Source organism: Phyllobates terribilis, unplaced genomic scaffold, assembly GCF_046119375.1.
Source record: "Phyllobates terribilis strain yellow unplaced genomic scaffold, ASM4611937v1 Scaffold_540__1_contigs__length_1147954, whole genome shotgun sequence".
In the NCBI taxonomy this organism is placed as follows: Eukaryota; Metazoa; Chordata; class Amphibia; order Anura; family Dendrobatidae; genus Phyllobates; species Phyllobates terribilis.
This window is the reverse complement of record NW_027363300.1, coordinates 240,188-261,409: the sequence shown is the minus strand read 5'-3', so window position 1 is coordinate 261,409 and position 21,222 is coordinate 240,188. Positions and strand designations below refer to the sequence as shown.

Genomic DNA, 21,222 nt, shown 5'->3' with positions numbered 1-21,222 from the left:
TTAGCAGGAGGGCTCCTGATTACATACCTCTCCTGCTGCTGCTGCTGGCTGTCCAGCAGCAGACTGAAGGTGGCTGCTGCTGTGCACAGGTATATAAAGGCTCAGAGCCTATTATGACACGCGCAGCCAGCGTTCCATTGCCACATTCCATCTACTGCAGGCAGGATACCTGGCTGGCTGAATGTCGCTGAGAAGCTCACAGAGACCGCCATAAGCAACAGTTTAACAGAATGCCACAGACTAATCAACCAAACTTTTTGGGTTGGGTTCTCTTTTATAGTCTGCAGGCATTAAATGAAAGAAGTCAGTGTTCCAGCAGAAGGAGACAACGTTTCAGAAAAGGCATTGTAGCAAACCAAAAAAGAAATTTTAAGCGCAGCAGAGTAACCAGCGCACATACCTGTTAGCTCAGGTGAGTTTAAAAGGCTGCTGTTGATAACAAGGGCATTTGCTAAATAGATGGTGTGTGTGCAACAATATACTGAAAGGTCAATTATATTGTGCAGCTTATCTCACCACCTGTAGTTATTTAGGTGAAAGCTCCAAAATGCTTGCCTAATATGTCTGTTTATCCAAAAGGAAGTAAAAAGGGAGAGCTAGAAAGATAGCATTGCATCACATTACATGGCAATGCAATGCACAGTTGCTGAAGTTGAACCAAAATGAGCTTGTAATCTGGCTTCTGCAACTTTGAACATGAAAAATCCAATGAGGAGAAGAAAAGCAAAGCCAAAGAGTCCATCCCAAAATCCGACAAACAAGCAAAATGAACAAAAAACATTGAATTCAATTCTTTCTGATTTTAGAAACTGCATTAAAGAAGGGGTGCACCGGTCCTGGAGATACTGCAATACCAGGTCAATGCGTGGAGTGGACAGAGCAAGCTCTTTTTCCATCTCCTTGTTCTAAAAATCCATTTAATATATGGTCCCCAGATAGGGGACGTATCAGATATTAAACTGATAAGAACAGATACTACACTTGATCTTAGCCAAAAGGCCGAGAAGCGATAACCAGAATTGGTTTCAAACTACGGAGCCACCCAAGGATCCTGAAAAGTCCATTTGTGGAGATGAGCTCCTGGACTCCCGTTAAGAAGACATGTTGTCAACCTCTAGATCCCTTACATGCCTGCACTTTTCGGCTTGCTGCTGCTGCAATCCACGCGTTTTAGATCTGCATAACTCCACCTCTTTAAACACAGCACCTTCACCCCCTGCTGTTCCCACCCGCCTCAACACCGTTGGAAGGGAGGAGAACCAATTAAGGCGGGGGGTGGGGTGGAACGAGCAGCTGTCTACCCTTAGCAGGAGGGCTCCTGATTACATACCTCTCCTGCTGCTGCTGCTGCTGGCTGTCCAGCAGCAGACTGAAGGTGGCTGCTGCTGTGCACAGGTATATAAAGGCTCAGAGCCTATTATGACACGCGCAGCCAGCGTTCCATTGCCACATTCCATCTACTGCAGGCAGGATACCTGGCTGGCTGAATGTCGCTGAGAAGCTCACAGAGACCGCCATAAGCAACAGTTTAACAGAATGCCACAGACTAATCAACCAAACTTTTTGGGTTGGGTTCTCTTTTATAGTCTGCAGGCATTAAATGAAAGAAGTCAGTGTTCCAGCAGAAGGAGACAACGTTTCAGAAAAGGCATTGTAGCAAACCAAAAAAGAAATTTTAAGCGCAGCAGAGTAACCAGCGCACATACCTGTTAGCTCAGGTGAGTTTAAAAGGCTGCTGTTAATAACAAGGGCATTTGCTAAATAGATGGTGTGTGTGCAACAATATACTGAAAGGTCAATTATATTGTGCAGCTTATCTCACCACCTGTAGTTATTTAGGTGAAAGCTCCAAAATGCTTGCCTAATATGTCTGTTTATCCAAAAGGAAGTAAAAAGGGAGAGCTAGAAAGATAGCATTGCATCACATTACATGGCAATGCAATGCACAGTTGCTGAAGTTGAACCAAAATGAGCTTGTAATCTGGCTTCTGCAACTTTGAACATGAAAAATCCAATGAGGAGAAGAAAAGCAAAGCCAAAGAGTCCATCCCAAAATCCGACAAACAAGCAAAATGAACAAAAAACATTGAATTCAATTCTTTCTGATTTTAGAAACTGCATTAAAGAAGGGGTGCACCGGTCCTGGAGATACTGCAATACCAGGTCAATGCGTGGAGTGGACAGAGCAAGCTCTTTTTCCATCTCCCTGTTCTAAAAATCCATTTAATATATGGTCCCCAGATAGGGGACGTATCAGATATTAAACTGATAAGAACAGATTTTTTTTTTTTATTTTTATTTTTTTTTTTCCACTCAGATTACAAGTCCCATATTTACCATTTCATGCTTTGCAATGATTTCCAAATGGTATTAGGTTGTTATCCATCATTGTGGGTCATATATCCATTTTTCCAATCTTATTTTATATATATACGTTTATATTATCACAATACAGTTATTCCATATTCTTTACATCACAACATTACAATCTTTACCATTACGATTTAAGGCAACATTCCTCTCTTCAGGCCATATGCTGCCAAGGCATTCAAAAGCCTTCCATCCAGAAACCGACCATCCCAAGCTTCTTCTACCTCTTTAGCCAACGACTGAGGTATTCTGTAAGTTGAAAAAAAACGATGCATATCGCTATAAATGTTATTCCACACTTTGCGCCTTAGACTAGCCTGACTCCCCCCTTCACAACTATTTAGCATTTTCAACACTTCTTGTCTCTCCTCCATCTCCCTCATATTTTTTTCTGAAACATCCTTTGCTTTACTAGAGTCCTTCCCAGATGACAAAACTCCTTCAATTTCTTCTCTGGCTTCACATGCGACATCCTCTCTTTCTTCTTCACTAGTTTCTTCACCCTCCTCCTCCTCTTCCATATTACTTACAGCACCTTCCTTTTCATCCTGACTGGAGGACTCACTTTCCTCCTGATCTTCTGACTCCCTATCCACCTCCACTTCTTCTTCCAAGCTAGTATTTTCAATCTCAACGTCTGTGATATCACTCTCAGTATCTTCTTCCATATGATCACCTTCTTTTCTTATATCTCTTATTTGTTCCTCCTTCTTTTGAGATATGTTCTCTTCCGTTTCATCATGGGGGGCAGCTTCAGACTCTTCTTCTTTTCCATCTTCCTTGTCAACTGACTTCTCCTCCCTTTTATTGACAGGACAGCAATCATATAAATGACCACTGCCACCACATAGATTACATTTCTTACTTTTTTCACAATTCTCTGCCTTATGTCCCACTTCTTCACACTTGGCACACCACTGTAATGTACAGGAATCCTTTTCATGGCCATACTGTTTACAACGCCTACAAAACTTCGGCATACCTGTAAAGAACATATCTCCATTAACTGTCCCGATTTTGAATCTACTTGGTGGGAGTACCACAACACCATCCGAACTTTCCTTGAACTTGACCAGGAACCTCCACCTCGTGGTCCAAAAACCATATCGGTTAAACATTTTGCCAGCAGAACTCACTTTCTCACAGTACCGGGATAAAAAGGTCATGATCTCTTCTTCCAATATGAAAGGACTATACATCCTTATTACTATTAGCCTTTCCTTCCTAGGAAAATGCGACACAAAAAAAACACCTTCAAGTATCGAATCTTCCTTCACTAGATCCATTCTCTTCCAAAAGTCAGAAAAGATATCTTCTGAACAAAAAATAACATCATATATCCCTCTCTTCGGGAACTCCAACATAGACAAAACTTGTTCCATTTGAACTTCCAATAGTTCAAACAAAATCTTCTCTACCAAAAAAAACAAGCCAGACTTCTTCTTCTCTGGATCCAAAAAAATAAACCGCACTGCATTCTTCAATCTTGCAAAAACTGGGACCTCTTCACAGGTCAGCATATTTGGGCTTCTCCCGTCCATATCTTCACACCAAAGGTGGCAAAAATCCTCCTCGCCTACTTAAAAAAAGCAGGCAGGCTGATCGCCCCTCGTTGCCCCAGGACTAATCCGGCTCCCCAAAAGCAGCAAGGGGGTGAAGCCGCACTGCTACATGCAGCGATCCCCCGAGGCCAAGGAGCCGGGTACCCAAGGCACCTCTCAGCCAAGACCAAGGCAGCAACCGGTAGATCACTGCACTTGATCTTAGCCAAAAGGCCGAGAAGCGATAACCAGAATTGGTTTCAAACTACGGAGCCACCCAAGGATCCTGAAAAGTCCATTTGTGGAGATGAGCTCCTGGACTCCCGTTATGAAGACATGTTGTCAACCTCTAGATCCCTTACATGCCTGCACTTTTCGGCTTGCTGCTACTGCAATCCACGCGTTTTAGATCTGCATAACTCCACCTCTTTAAACACAGCACCTTCACCCCCTGCTGTTCCCACCCGCCTCAACACCGTTGGAAGGGAGGAGAACCAATTAAGGCGGGGGGTGGGGTGGAACGAGCAGCTGTCTACCCTTAGCAGGAGGGCTCCTGATTACATACCTCTCCTGCTGCTGCTGCTGCTGCTGGCTGTCCAGCAGCAGACTGAAGGTGGCTGCTGCTGTGCACAGGTATATAAAGGCTCAGAGCCTATTATGATACGCGCAGCAAGCGTTCCATTGCCACATTCCATCTACTGCAGGCAGGATACCTGGCTGGCTGAATGTCGCTGAGAAGCTCACAGAGACCGCCATAAGCAACAGTTTAACAGAATGCCACAGACTAATCAACCAAACTTTTTGGGTTGGGTTCTCTTTTATAGTCTGCAGGCATTAAATGAAAGAAGTCAGTGTTCCAGCAGAAGGAGACAACGTTTCAGAAAAGGCATTGTAGCAAACCAAAAAAGAAATTTTAAGCGCAGCAGAGTAACCAGCGCACATACCTGTTAGCTCAGGTGAGTTTAAAAGGCTGCTGTTGATAACAAGGGCATTTGCTAAATAGATGGTGTGTGTGCAACAATATACTGAAAGGTCAATTATATTGTGCAGCTTATCTCACCACCTGTAGTTATTTAGGTGAAAGCTCCAAAATGCTTGCCTAATATGTCTGTTTATCCAAAAGGAAGTAAAAAGGGAGAGCTAGAAAGATAGCATTGCATCACATTACATGGCAATGCAATGCACAGTTGCTGAAGTTGAACCAAAATGAGCTTGTAATCTGGCTTCTGCAACTTTGAACATGAAAAATCCAATGAGGAGAAGAAAAGCAAAGCCAAAGAGTCCATCCCAAAATCCGACAAACAAGCAAAATGAACAAAAAACATTGAATTCAATTCTTTCTGATTTTAGAAACTGCATTAAAGAAGGGGTGCACCGGTCCTGGAGATACTGCAATACCAGGTCAATGCGTGGAGTGGACAGAGCAAGCTCTTTTTCCATCTCCCTGTTCTAAAAATCCATTTAATATATGGTCCCCAGATAGGGGACGTATCAGATATTAAACTGATAAGAACAGATTTTTTTTTTTTTTTTTTTTTTTTCTTTCTTTTCTTTTTTTTACACTCAGATTACAAAGTCTTGGAATCAACAAAAAGATAAGAAGACTCAAATCCATCATCGTGCATTCTACCAATTTTAATACTTCTCCAAATCTTTTATTTTCTTTTTCTTTTATATATATATATTTATTTATTTTTTCCCTCTTTTTTTTTTTTTTTAAAATTATATAGTTTTGGCTATTTTTTTTTGTTTGTTTTTGTTCTTCTTTTTTTGTTTTTCCACAGGTTTTCAAAAAATCAAATCTTACAAGGTAAGTTCATTCCATTTACATTGTTTCCATTTCTCATTTGCTTTCACCTTGCCAAGCGTCATTTTGTCCCTCCAGAAATACATGTACAAATAACTTAGACATAATTTAATACACTGGTCGACTGTTACTTCCTTATGTTTAAACACTAAAATGTTCCTTGCTTTCCACAATGCCGCCTTCACACATGCAATAATAATCCATACAATTTTAAAATCCTCCTCTCTTATCCCCATCCCATAAAATACTCTGTTAAAATCCAAAAAATTAACAGTACTCACAGCTCTCACTATATTGCACACTTTCCTCCATATTGTCTGTGCAAAATTACAATTCCAGAAGATGTGCATGGGTGTTTCACTATTCCCACACCTGGATCTTGGGCACACTTCAGATCTTACCAACCCACGCCTGTGTTGGAACTCACGGGTTGGCAGGCAGTCTTTTACTATACACCAGAGTAAATCCCTGTGTTCATTAGATAACACACTATAATTTACATTCATCCAGATTCTTTCCACAATTTTGAATGAAAAATGTTCCACAGGACTGATACCTATTCTCTCTTCCAGGATTTTTAGGATTTTTTATGGCATTTAAGAACATTTATTTCGACCATCTTAAGTTTAAAATCTCTTAAAATTTTTTCTAAAACAATATAATTTCCTGGAGGTAAAAACCTATAAGGCCTATTTAGAGACATCTCCAACCATTTATAATTTCTAATATAGAAACCTAAATTATATATAGAAAACAACTTTAGCTTAGAGCCTGGTCCTAATAAAGTGCATACACAGTTCGCTACATACTTTGCATATAAAAAGGACCTAATATCCGGAAAACCTTTCCCACCTTTTTTCTTTGATTTATATATCTCCTCTCTCTTTACTCTTTCCATCTTGGATCTCCATAAAAAATTAAAACATACCTTAATAACTCTCTTCATGATATTATTTTGGGGGATAAAAACTGTTGAGACATATAAAAACATTGGGAGTAAAACCTGTCTAATAATTAAAATTTTTCCTTCCAGGGTAAGATCTCTCAACTGCCAGAAAGTAATCTTTTTCTTAACTCTTTCCAGCAGAGACTCCCAATTTCTTACATTACCACCTGACTCTGAGAAATAAATACCTAAAATTTTTACTTCATTCATTCTTGTTAATTTACACTCAGAATCTACAATAAAATCACCAACAGTTAAAATACCAGATTTTTCCATGTTAATTTTAAAACCCGATGCGCCCCCAAACCAATCCACTGTTCTTATGGCTCTGTTCATGCTTCTAGTGTCTTTAACTAAAACCGTCACATCATCCATATATGCCACCACTTTAACTTGTTCATTGCAACTCCCGGGAATAAAAAAACCATTGATTACCTTATCTCTCCTAAAAGCTGCTAAAAGTGGTTCAATTGCACAAATAAAAAGAATAGGGGATAAGGGACACCCCTGTTTAACGCCACAGTTTATTTTTACATTATCAGATAAAAAACCATTAATAGATATTTTGCTAAAACATGATTTGTAAAGAGATTTAATACGTTTGCTAAAAACATCCGGGCATCCCATTTTCTCTAAAACTGCAAATAAAAAATCATGGGCAACTCTATCGTACGCTTTTTCAAAATCCAAAGTAATTAGAGCAAGCTTTTGTTTTCTGTCTAAAACATCCCATAAAACATCCCTGATTAAAATCAATGAGTCGCTGATTCTCCGATTTGGCACTGCACACGTCTGATCCACTTCTATTACTGAGCCGATTACCTTTTTTAATCTATTTGCTAGTAACTTTGCATATACCTTACAGTCCGCATTTAAAAGGGTTATTGGTCTCCAATTTTTAATCAGTTCTTTATTTCCTTTCTAAAATAATAAAACAATAAGACCCTCCCACCACGACTCTGGGACACTAAAAGATGCTTCTGCTTCTAAAATTACTTCATAAAAATCCTCACCCATGATCTCCCATAAACACTTGTAAAATTCAACAGGTAGTCCATCTGCTCCCGGCGTTTTGTTATTTTGTAGCGTATTAATTGTATTAAAAACTTCCTCTTTAGTAAAATTCCCTATTAAAAAAGATTTATCTTCCGCATTAAAAATTTTTTCCAGTCCTTCTAAAAAATGTTTTTTTAGAGACACATCCGTGTTTTTAACAGAAAATAAATCATCATAAAATTCTTTTGCTTTCATCTTCTTCCCCTCCAAACTTGTTTCTCCTTCCAAAACCTTCATATAATCCTTCTTGTCACATATTTTTTTAAAAAAGAATTTTGTGCATTTTTCATCCTCGTCTAAAACTTTTACTCGGGAATTAAAAATAATTTCTTTACCTTTTTCTTTCAGGCAGTTTTGGATCTTTTCTTTTGTTGTTCGGATCGCCTCCTGCAGATCACATCCGTTATTTTCGAGGTGAAAAAAACATTGCAGTTTAGCATTAAGATCATTATAAAAAATACGTTTTGCAGCAGCTTTCTTCTTTCCTTCTTTAATAAAAAATATTTTTACCTCCTTCTTGACAAAATCCCACCAATTAAAAATAGATTTAAAAAACGTTTTTTTTAGCTTCAGTTTTTCATACAGCTTTTTAAAACCTTCCATAACCACCTCGTCTTGTAGTAGGGATACATTAAATTTCCAGTGTGACGGTCTTTTATCCACATCTGATTCTATTTTAAAACTACATTCTATTATTTTATGATCTGAAAAAGGTGTTGAATGCGTTTTAAAACCTGAGCATGTTAGGGCTTGAGATATAAAAATATAATCTATTCTGGATGAAACACCTCTCCCCACCCAAGTGACTTCATGCTCCTTTTTTTGTCCATCTAATCCCCATGTATCTTTAAGATTAAAAGCTGCTAAAATATTTCTAAGACATGAAGCTGACCCATCTTTTACATTTTTTAAATGACAATTAAAATCCCCACCTAAAACTAATGGATCTACTCCAGGTAAAAACAGCTGCAAAAGTTCAAACAAATGTAATCTCAAGGCTTTTTCTGCATTTGCATACACATTAAAACACCTCACTTTCTTCCCATTTTTCTGCACATCAATTCTTAAAATCCTCCCAGGGTATATCTCTTCATAATTTACAATCTCCCAATCTTTAGAGCATAAAAACCCCACACCATCACTTTTTGACTCGTTCCCACCAGAAAAGCATAAGTTACCCTTCCATATACCCTGTAAATATTCATAGCTTATTTTTTTTGTCAAATTACATTCTTGTAGAAAGATAAAATCAATATTTTCATTATTTAAAAAATCATATAAAGCAGTTCTCTTATATAGGTCGTTAAACCCCTGAACATTCAGGGACATTGAGCGGATCATCTTCTAACATTTAGTGCAGGGCTCTTCCCTCCGCCCTCATTCTCTACTGCCGGAGAAGATGGGTCTACCTCCAGATCTGATACATCCGAAGATGACACACTCCCCAGCAGACTTGTTGCTTCTAATGCCTTTACTTTCCCACCACATGGTATTCCTTCATTATCACTTCTATCCACACTTCTTTTTAGAGATTTTTCTGTGCAGTCCATTTGTACCTGCGTGCAAGGTAAACTCTGCGACAGGGAATTAGTAGGAGTGGACTCCACTACTTCTGGAATATCACTTTCCCCTCCACAACTACTCCCTTTACTTAGTGGAGAAATTTCTTGCAACATTTGACTCTTCTCTTCTCTCTTCTGATCTTCTTTCTTCTGTTCTTCTATCTTCTTCTTTTCATTCTTATCTTCTTTCTTCTTATCTTCTTTCTTCTGCTCTTCTCTCTTTTTCCTTTCCATCTGTTTCTTTATCTCCATGGCCCTTTTTTCTATGTCCTCTATCCTCTTCTGTTTTTCCTCTTCCTTCTTTCTCTTCCTTTCTTCCAACTTCCTTTCCTCTTCTTCTTGTGATTTTTTAACCCGTTCCTCCTTCTTCTTCTCCTTCATTGCCCGTCCCTCCTCTTCCTCTTTTCTCTTTCTTTCTGTCTCCTCCTTCTCACTCCTTTCTTTCTCCTCTTCCCCTTTTTCCTCTTCAGCAGCAATGCCTGCTTCCACATCATCTTTAGCTTCTTGTTGCTGTTCTTCAGGCGATGTGTCCATCTCCTCTACATCCTTTTTCTTATTTTTAGGGCACTCATCCATCTGGTGAGGAGTACCCATGCAACTAAAACACTTGTTACATTCTGCATCCAGATGTCCATATTTTTTACACACACGGCAGTAGTGTGGCATCCCTGGGAAGAATAAATAACCGCGGCTATGGTTGATATAAACCTGCGGCGGAGGTCTGGACACGCCCCCCTCCTCATTCGGGTTCTTCCTAAATGATACCACATACACACGTTTCCCGTTCCACACTCCAAACTGTGTTTCCCCGCGTCTCTTAGGGATGATTTTGTCACAATACATTGATAGGTAACTTTCAACCTCAGAGTCTGTAATAAATGGACTAAACAAATGAATCGTCAGTACTTTCATTGAAAACTGAAAACAGGGGATTACTTTCACCCCCTCCAGCTCTACCTTCTCTTTATTTACTTCATAAAGAGCGTAGGCACTTTCACACTGCGAGGCTTTATTAAGCGTAACATCATAAAGTCCTCGAGAAAAAAAAGATTGAAAGCAAAAAAGATGCTCCTTGTCGATCTTCAAGAGCTTACAAATAACATTGAAAATAAATTGAGAATCTTTCACCTGCCGGTGGTCAGGAGCAACCACGAACCTGATGGTGTCCTTCAGCGGATGCTCCTCCGAGAAATAATCATTCGGGTTGCTTGCTTGATTCTCCTTCCTTCCTCCAGGGTTTCTCCTTGTTTCCATGATTTTCCTCTTCTTTTCCAGATACCAAGGAAAATATCACACACGGATCGCAGCCTCCACGAAGTTCGTCCTCCCTCCAACACACCGTCCTCCGTAAAGAAAAGGCACTGCAGCTTTAGCACCGATTCCCAAAAGCAGCACTGGATATCTCCAAAGGCCAAGAATCGGTTCTGCCACCACAGTAACCTTCAGCCCAATGTCACAACCCACTACAGATCGTGCCAAAAGGCCGAGAAGCGATAACCAGAATTGGTTTCGAACTACGGAGCCACCCAAGGATCCTGAAGAGTCCATTTGTGGAGATGAGCTCCTGGACTCCCGTTAAGAAGACATGTTGTCAACCTCTAGATCCCTTACATGCCTGCACTTTTCGGCTTGCTGCTGCTGCAATCCACGCGTTTTAGATCTGCATAACTCCACCTCTTTAAACACAGCACCCTCACCCCCTGCTGTTCCCACCCGCCTCAACACCGTTGGAAGGGAGGAGAACCAATTAAGGCGGGGGGTGGGGTGGAACGAGCAGCTGTCTACCCTTAGCAGGAGGGCTGCTGATTACTTACCTCTCCTGCTGCTGCTGGCTGTCCAGCAGCAGACTGAAGGTGGCTGCTGCTGTGCGCAGGTATATAAAGGCTCAGAGCCTATTATGACACGCGCAGCCAGCGTTCCATTGCCACATTCCATCTACTGCAGGCAGGATACCTGGCTGGCTGAATGTCGCTGAGAAACTCACAGAGACCGCCATAAGCAACAGTTTAACAGAATGCCACAGACTAATCAACCAAACTTTTTGGGTTGGGTTCTCTTTTATAGTCTGCAGGCATTAATTGAAAGAAGTCAGTGTTCCAGCAGAGGGAGACAACGTTTCAGAAAAGGCATTGTAGCAAACCAAAAAAGAAATTTTAAGCGCAGCAGAGTAACCAGCGCACATACCTGTTAGCTCAGGTGAGTTTAAAAGGCTGCTGTTGATAACAAGGGCATTTGCTAAATAGATGGTGTGTGTGCAACAATATACTGAAAGGTCAATTATATTGTGCAGCTTATCTCACCACCTGTAGTTATTTAGGTGAAAGCTCCAAAATGCTTGCCTAATATGTCTGTTTATCCAAAAGGAAGTAAAGAGGGAGAGCTAGAAAGATAGCATTGCGTTACATTACATGGCAATGCAATGCACAGTTGCTGAAGTTGAACCAAAATGAGCTTGTCATCTGGCTTCTGCAACTTTGAACATGAAAAATCCAATGAGGAGAAGAAAAGCAAAGCCAAAGAGTCCATCCCAAAATCCGACAAACAAGCAAAATGAACAAAAAACATTGAATTCAATACTTTCTGATTTTAGAAACTGCATTAAAGAAGGGGTGCACCGGTCCTGGAGATACTGCAATACCAGGTCAATGCGTGGAGTGGACAGAGCAAGCTCTTTTTCCATCTCCCTGTTCTAAAAATCCATTTAATATATGGTCCCCAGATAGGGGACGTATCAGATATTAAACTGATAAGAACAGATACTACACTTGATCTTAGCCAAAAGGCCGAGAAGCGATAACCAGAATTGGTTTCGAACTACGGAGCCACCCAAGGATCCTGAAGAGTCCATTTGTGGAGATGAGCTCCTGGACTCCCGTTAAGAAGACATGTTGTCAACCTCTAGATCCCTTACATGCCTGCACTTTTCGGCTTGCTGCTGCTGCAATCCACGCGTTTTAGATCTGCATAACTCCACCTCTTTAAACACAGCACCCTCACCCCCTGCTGTTCCCACCCGCCTCAACACCGTTGGAAGGGAGGAGAACCAATTAAGGCGGGGGGTGGGGTGGAACGAGCAGCTGTCTACCCTTAGCAGGAGGGCTGCTGATTACTTACCTCTCCTGCTGCTGCTGGCTGTCCAGCTGCAGACTGAAGGTGGCTGCTGCTGTGCGCAGGTATATAAAGGCTCAGAGCCTATTATGACACGCGCAGCCAGCGTTCCATTGCCACATTCCATCTACTGCAGGCAGGATACCTGGCTGGCTGAATGTCGCTGAGAAGCTCACAGAGACCGCCATAAGCAACAGTTTAACAGAATGCCACAGACTAATCAACCAAACTTTTTGGGTTGGGTTCTCTTTTATAGTCTGCAGGCATTAATTGAAAGAAGTCAGTGTTCCAGCAGAGGGAGACAACGTTTCAGAAAAGGCATTGTAGCAAACCAAAAAAGAAATTTTAAGCGCAGCAGAGTAACCAGCGCACATACCTGTTAGCTCAGGTGAGTTTAAAAGGCTGCTGTTGATAACAAGGGCATTTGCTAAATAGATGGTGTGTGTGCAACAATATACTGAAAGGTCAATTATATTGTGCAGCTTATCTCACCACCTGTAGTTATTTAGGTGAAAGCTCCAAAATGCTTGCCTAATATGTCTGTTTATCCAAAAGGAAGTAAAGAGGGAGAGCTAGAAAGATAGCATTGCGTTACATTACATGGCAATGCAATGCACAGTTGCTGAAGTTGAACCAAAATGAGCTTGTCATCTGGCTTCTGCAACTTTGAACATGAAAAATCCAATGAGGAGAAGAAAAGCAAAGCCAAAGAGTCCATCCCAAAATCCGACAAACAAGCAAAATGAACAAAAAACATTGAATTCAATACTTTCTGATTTTAGAAACTGCATTAAAGAAGGGGTGCACCGGTCCTGGAGATACTGCAATACCAGGTCAATGCGTGGAGTGGACAGAGCAAGCTCTTTTTCCATCTCCCTGTTCTAAAAATCCATTTAATATATGGTCCCCAGATAGGGGACGTATCAGATATTAAACTGATAAGAACAGATTTTTTTTTTTTTTTTTTTTTTCTCCTCAGACGAGGAAATTCCACAGTCTATGGAAACCAGACAAAGGAAAATTCCATCAAAACAGCTGCGTCAAATCCAATACGCAATTTGCTGTCCCCATCATCATCGGAAATATTTATTTCATATTTCAAAACAACAATAACAAAAATCAAGAGGTACTAACAATATATCTCCACTTTTTAACTTTCCATATTCCCTCCGCATCCACTTCCCCTCTCCTCTTTTTGTCCCATAGGAAACACACATACATCTTCCCCAAAATCACCTTCACACTATCCTTTACAGCAATTTCCTTCCTTTTAAACACATACACATTCCTCACATCCCATAACACTTCCTTTATACATGCAAGCATCAACCACAAGACTCTTTCCTTCGTCCCATCACATATTCCCAAACCAAACATAAACAACTCAAAAGACAACAAATTCACACCACACAATTCTTTACACAAAGGCCCCATTCTCCCAATCACATCTCTAGCATACTGGCAATTCCAAAAAACATACAACACACTTTCCCTTCCACCACAGCCATTTCTTGGACACATTTCACTCCTCACCAAACCTCTATTCCTCTGAAACTCTCTCACAGGTAATACTCCATGTAAAGACTGCCACACAACTTCACTCTGTTTGTTGGTCATACCACTCATCCGCACTTTCTTCCAAACCTTCTGCACATCACCACCCCTAACCATATTTATTCCACATTCTACCTCTCTACATTCAATCATCCTATACACAGCCTTCTTATTCTCCAGCAATCTCACATCTGCATCACACAGTTCATACCTCACCAAAAACGTATAAACCCACACATACCATACAGGCACCTCAAAAGCAATCGGACATCGCAAATCCCTTTCTTGCCACTTTAAACGAAACAAATACGCTCCAAATAAATACCTACACATAGATGAAAACTTTCCATCCGCCCTAATCACTTTCAAAACAAACACAACGATATTCACACCAAAAAACACGTCCAAATTCGGAAAACCCAAACCACCTTTTTCCACTCTTTTAACCAAAATTTCTCTCCTAGCTCTCTCCATTTTCGAGTTCCACAAAAAAACAAATAAAATTCTATTCAAGCTTCTCATACACATATATCCTGGTGGAAATACTACCGCAATATATAAAAATATTGGCAACACCACACTCTTAACAATTAAAATCTTCCCAAAAAAGGATAAACTCCTCAATTTTCAAAAATTCAACTTCTGCTCAACTTTTCCTTTCGCATCATCCCAACTTTCTTTCCCATCCAAACTCTCTGAAAACTTCACACCCAAAACTTTAATAGGTCCATTCACTACATTCACACCTACATCCCTACTTAAACTTCCGCCTCCAAAACCCTTACACTCACTCTTTTCCCAATTCACTTTAAACGCAGATGCACCACAAAAAATAGACACTAACAACTTCACCCGCCTCACCGAACATTCAGAATCACATAATACACACACGTCATCCATATAACCACTCACCTTCCATTCTTTTCCTCCACCTCCCGGCACTTGCACACCACGAATTACCTTATCTTTCCTCAGCATACACAACAATGGCTCAATTGCACAAATAAATGCTACAGGGGACAAAGGACACCCCTGTCGCACACCCGAAAACACATTCACTTTCCTACCCACATACCCATTCATTAAAACACAGCTATAAACACCCGCATACAAACTTCTCACTCGCCCAACAAAATCAGCCGGAAAACCCATTTTTAACAACACTCTGAACAAAAAACCATGCGACAACCTATCATAAGCCTTTTCAAAATCCAAACTTAACAAAAATACACTCTTCTTACGACCCATGCAATCCCATAGACAATCTCTTAACATACACACACACTCATGAATCCGCCTCCCAGGTACCGCACAACACTGCTCATCCCCAATCACACTCTCTATCACATCACGCATCCTATTAGCCATAAGTTTTGCATAGATTTTATAATCACAATTAAGTTTTTTACCAGGATATATAAAGATTACCCAGTAAAACATGAAGTACCAAAATAATTTTAAAATAAATATTTTATTTAAACATATTAAAATCCAGAATTAGACCATAAAAAGAGAAAGGTACCAAACATGAGGAGGCAGGAGAAACAACACTGAAATCTTAGGAAACTTTGAGCAGTCTTATAATAATTTGATTATGCTATGAATGAAGCACTAATCACAAATGAAAAGAGTGTAGTGGTGTAATATATAGCAGCATAGGATGTCAAAAAGAAATTAATTCATCATGCCACACATTGGATCAAATCAACAGGGCAGCAGTGCTGTGGCATACTAGTGCTCTCGTGCATACAGATGTATAGACCCGCATTATTCATTAATTGCATGGACAGCACCTGCGGCCGAAGTGATCGATTCAGTGCATATAAATAAATAAAAGATCTCCTGCTGTCACTAACACCTAATACTAGATGGATACATTCAATACATAAGTATATCTAAACAATGAAGTGTAAGAAACTTATTCCATACCAGTGTGGATGCTCCTGCTTCCTGCCCCGACGCGCACGTTTTGCATTAGCTTCTTCGGAAGGCGTGTGACTGCTCAAACTTTCCTAAGATTTCAGTGTTGTTTCTCCTGCCTCCTCATGTTTGGTACCTTTCTCTTTTTATGGTCTAATTCTGGATTTTAATATGTTTAAATAAAATATTTATTTTAAAATTATTTTGGTACTTCATGTTTTACTGGGTAATCTTTATATATCCTGGTAAAAAACTTTTGTGGTAATAATTGAATGTTCGGAAGTACTATTAACTTAATCTGGACACTTCTTGTGAAAAATAATCACAATTAAGTAACGTTATTGGCCTTCAATTCCTCAGACTTTTCAAATCCCCTTTCTTAGGAATTAACACAACCATACCTGCACGCATACTCTCAGCCACCTCCATGTTTCCCCACATATACTTACATACATCCACAAAGTCCTTACCAATCACACCCCACATCACACGATAAAATTCTACTGGGAGGCCATCCTCCCCCGGCGTCTTATTCAAAGCCATACTACACATAACCTTCCATACCTCATCACCAGTCACCTCACCCATCACTCTCTCTCTTTCTGCTTCACTCAACTTACTCTCTAACACACTCAAAACATCATTCTCCAAACATTCATCCCTCTGTTTCACTGCATACAGATCCTCATAAAACTTAGCCACCTCTTCACACATATCCTCTCCACTCACCTCACTTCCATCTGCTCCATACACCACGCTCATACTCTGTTTCTTTCCAAAAACTTTTTTAAAGAAAAACCGAGAACATTTCTCATCCTGCTCCATCTTATCAATCTTTGCCCTAAACACTATGCTTCTCCCTCTCTCCAACAAAAACTCACTAATCTCCTTTTTTACCTCTAAAATATCCTCCTCCACCTCAACTCCTCCTTCCCTTAACTTATACAAACCGCTCAACCGCGAGTTCAGTTTAACAAAACTCTCTCTTTTAATTGCTGCATACTTGTATCCTAAATTTTTAAAGAACATTTTTGTTTGTTTCTTCACCCAGTCCCACCACTCACAAACATTCCCAAACTCATTTTTATGCTTACACCATTCTTCATACCGCCTTTCATAATCCTTTCTCACATCTTCATTCTCTAACAGTTTAACATTTAACTTCCACAATCCTCTCCCAAACACTCCATCAACTTTTATATCCAACTCACACAACATACACACATGATCTGAAAAAAGAACGTTTTCCTGCCTATAATTAACAGAAACCATATTTTTAGAAATAAAACAATAATCCAATCTGGATTGTACCCTACCACTCTCAGAAAAGAAAGTGTTCAACAAAGGATTCATGTTACACACGCGCTGCATATCACACAACCCAAAATCATTCACTAACTCCAATAATGCTTTCCCAGACACATCCACATTCACTCTCCCCACATCACAGTTCATATCACCCACAATTACCACAGGTATTCTTCCTGGAACAAAAAGCTTAATTTTTTCAAATAAATTTTTGCGCTCATTTTTTTCAACTGGCGCATAAACATTAATAACACAAAACTTTACATTCTTGTATACAAAATTAGCAAGGATACATCTCCCCACCTCAATAACCAAATAATCACTCAAAACAACCTCCCTTCCTTTAACCAAAATACCCACACCATCATTCTTATTACATGCACTCCCCGACCACACAGACGCTCCATAAGACCATTCATCCCCTTTCACACCATCCACTACCCCACATTGTTGTAAACAAAAATAGATGCATTTTGCATAGCTAAAAACTCAAAAATAGCAGCTCTTCTTACTTTACTTTTAAACACTCTTACGTTTTGGGACACTATGGTAAATCCCATAATACTTCTACTCCTTCACCAATTACACAAAGAAATAGCCTTTGGCCTAAACCAAAGCTCACAAGAGGACAAAAAGAAAAAACATTTACAATATTATATGGTGACACTATCCAGCACCACCACTATCCTCCTCCGCCATCAGAACAGAACAGCTGGTTTCCGACCCGCTGGCTTCACCAGCCACACTCCTCATTCTGGCAGTTCTGATCTTCCTCTGAGGCTCACTAAAATCTGCATCATCACTGCCCCCACCATCCTCCCTACGACTCTTCTTTGCACCCCTATCATCCTCCGAAGAAAAATCTTCAATGTTTTCAGGACCCGAAGGGTGTTCAGGACTGTCGGGTTCCGAGATTTGCACTTCACATCCTGTTGCGTCCATTGCCTCTCCAAAAGTCATCATCTCAGGCAGCTCTGCTTCCACCACTTTCCTAGATATTCTCGCAGACACTGCCTTTTTCTCCACCTTTGCCACTTCCCTCCAGAACTCCTTTTCTTCCCTCCGCTTCTTCCTCATTTCTTCAGCAGAAGAAGAACATGGTCTCAGGGACACCTCCTCTGGCGCCGTAGAGGGAGAGGCTCTACCAGTTTCCCGCCTCCTTCCCTCTCTCTCCTCCCTCTCCAATCTTTCCAGCACTTTCAGTGCGCTTGCCATCTGCCTCCTCTCCAGCTCCTCCTCCTTCTGTTCTTTATCAGAACGTCTAGGTGCACTCATAGGACAGTCCTTATACATGTGATCACTACTGCCACAGACATCACAGGACTTGGCCTCTGGACACTGGTTGGCCATATGCCCCTCCTTTCTGCAATTTCGGCAACACTGCCCTTTAAGGCATGTTACCATGGTATGTCCGAAAGAAAAGCATCTACGGCAAAACATGGGCTGGCCTGGGTAAAAGAGGAAACCTCTATGGCCTGCAACGGAAAAATTTGATGGAGGGTGTCTAAAGCCCCCCACACTGTCAGGATGCCTTTTCAATTTCACACGGAATTTATACTGACAGTTAAAGATTCCTAGACAATTGACTTGCTTCACTCCCTTCCGCACATATTCACAGTAGCGAGAGAGGAAGCACTCCAGCAGCTCAGGGTCTGTAAAAGGGTTATAGACAGTCACAGTCACCTCCTTTTCTTGCAGACCAAACAAAGGTTCCCATCTAACTCCTTCCAAGCAGGGGTCACTAGAGTGACCAGGGAGCCATTCAAAGACATTAAGGCAAACATCCTGGTCCATAAAGGTAACGTCATAATTACCTTGACGTGAAAATTCGTTGACACTGAAGATCTCAGAACGTCTTGCTCCAGCTTTGCCTTCAACGATGTCTTGGACAATGAAAACCACGTTGTTCTTGTTCTGGTCAGATGGATCCACGGACAAACGGATGGTGTTCTTCACAAAAGACATCTTGGATTCTGTCGGTATGGAATACCACAGGAAAAAGCAGAAAATCCTCCACAAAAGGGTCCGGATTCCTCCAGGAGACTCGCACCAATCAAGGTACAGTCATACGATCGCAGCCAAAAGGCCGAGAAGCGATAACCAGAATTGGTTTCGGAATACGGTGCCACCCAAGGATCCTGAAGAGTCCATTTGTGGAGATGAGCTCCTGGACTCCCGTTAAGAAGACATGTTGTCAACCTCTAGATCCCTTACATGCCTGCACTTTTCGGCTTGCTGCTGCTGCAATCCACGCGTTTTAGATCTGCATAACTCCACCTCTTTAAACACAGCACCCTCACCCCCTGCTGTTCCCACCCGCCTCAACACCGTTGGAAGGGAGGAGAACCAATTAAGGCGGGGGGTGGGGTGGAACGAGCAGCTGTCTACCCTTAGCAGGAGGGCTGCTGATTACTTACCTCTCCTGCTGCTGCTGGCTGTCCAGCAGCAGACTGAAGGTGGCTGCTGCTGTGCGCAGGTATATAAAGGCTCAGAGCCTATTATGACACGCGCAGCCAGCGTTCCATTGCCACATTCCATCTACTGCAGGCAGGATACCTGGCTGGCTGAATGTCGCTGAGAAGCTCACAGAGACCGCCATAAGCAACAGTTTAACAGAATGCCACAGACTAATCAACCAAACTTTTTGGGTTGGGTTCTCTTTTATAGTCTGCAGGCATTAATTGAAAGAAGTCAGTGTTCCAGCAGAGGGAGACAACGTTTCAGAAAAGGCATTGTAGCAAACCAAAAAAGAAATTTTAAGCGCAGCAGAGTAACCAGCGCACATACCTGTTAGCTCATGTGAGTTTAAAAGGCTGCTGTTGATAACAAGGGCATTTGCTAAATAGATGGTGTGTGTGCAACAATATACTGAAAGGTCAATTATATTGTGCAGCTTATCTCACCACCTGTAGTTATTTAGGTGAAAGCTCCAAAATGCTTGCCTAATATGTCTGTTTATCCAAAAGGAAGTAAAGAGGGAGAGCTAGAAAGATAGCATTGCGTTACATTACATGGCAATGCAATGCACAGTTGCTGAAGTTGAACCAAAATGAGCTTGTCATCTGGCTTCTGCAACTTTGAACATGAAAAATCCAATGAGGAGAAGAAAAGCAAAGCCAAAGAGTCCATCCCAAAATCCGACAAACAAGCAAAATGAACAAAAAACATTGAATTCAATACTTTCTGATTTTAGAAACTGCATTAAAGAAGGGGTGCACCGGTCCTGGAGATACTGCAATACCAGGTCAATGAGTGGAGTGGACAGAGCAAGCTCTTTTTCCATCTCCCTGTTCTAAAAATCCATTTAATATATGGTCCCCAGATAGGGGACGTATCAGATATTAAACTGATAAGAACAGATACTACACTTGATCTTAGCCAAAAGGCCGAGAAGCGATAACCAGAATTGGTTTCGAACTACGGAGCCACCCAAGGATCCTGAAGAGTCCATTTGTGGAGATGAGCTCCTGGACTCCCGTTAAGAAGACATGTTGTCAACCTCTAGATCCCTTACATGCCTGCACTTTTCGGCTTGCTGCTGCTGCAATCCACGCGTTTTAGATCTGCATAACTCCACCTCTTTAAACACAGCACCCTCACCCCCTGCTGTTCCCACCCGCCTCAACACCGTTGGAAGGGAGGAGAACCAATTAAGGCAGGGGGTGGGGTGGAACGAGCAGCTGTCTACCCTTAGCAGGAGGGCTGCTGATTACTTACCTCTCCTGCTGCTGCTGGCTGTCCAGCAGCAGACTGAAGGTGGCTGCTGCTGTGCGCAGGTATATAAAGGCTCAGAGCCTATTATGACATGCGCAGCCAGCGTTCCATTGCCACATTCCATCTACTGCAGGCAGGATACCTGGCTGGCTGAATGTCGCTGAGAAGCTCACAGAGACCGCCATAAGCAACAGTTTAACAGAATGCCACAGACTAATCAACCAAACTTTTTGGGTTGGGTTCTCTTTTATAGTCTGCAGGCATTAATTGAAAGAAGTCAGTGTTCCAGCAGAGGGAGACAACGTTTCAGAAAAGGCATTGTAGCAAACCAAAAAA

The 21,222-nt window shown here is 41.2% G+C and overlaps 4 non-coding genes and 2 pseudogenes across 4 annotated transcripts; all 6 read right to left on the bottom strand.

Annotated features, from left to right (window-relative positions):
- Positions 1-820: 820 nt before the first annotated feature.
- On the bottom strand, positions 821-1,011 carry LOC141232659 (U2 spliceosomal RNA). Its single transcript, XR_012298843.1, has one exon. It is a non-coding gene; the product is annotated as a U2 spliceosomal RNA (small nuclear RNA).
- Positions 1,012-2,126: 1,115 nt separating this feature from the next.
- LOC141232557 (U2 spliceosomal RNA) lies at positions 2,127-2,299 on the bottom strand (annotated as a pseudogene).
- A 2,976-nt stretch (positions 2,300-5,275) lies between these two features.
- LOC141232521 (U2 spliceosomal RNA) lies at positions 5,276-5,510 on the bottom strand (annotated as a pseudogene).
- Positions 5,511-11,886: 6,376 nt separating this feature from the next.
- Positions 11,887-12,077, bottom strand: LOC141232609 (U2 spliceosomal RNA). Its single transcript, XR_012298794.1, has one exon. It is a non-coding gene; the product is annotated as a U2 spliceosomal RNA (small nuclear RNA).
- A 1,109-nt stretch (positions 12,078-13,186) lies between these two features.
- LOC141232537 (U2 spliceosomal RNA) lies at positions 13,187-13,379 on the bottom strand. The gene has a single exon (XR_012298774.1). It is a non-coding gene; the product is annotated as a U2 spliceosomal RNA (small nuclear RNA).
- A 7,000-nt stretch (positions 13,380-20,379) lies between these two features.
- Positions 20,380-20,570, bottom strand: LOC141232410 (U2 spliceosomal RNA). The gene has a single exon (XR_012298662.1). It is a non-coding gene; the product is annotated as a U2 spliceosomal RNA (small nuclear RNA).
- Positions 20,571-21,222: the final 652 nt, after the last annotated feature.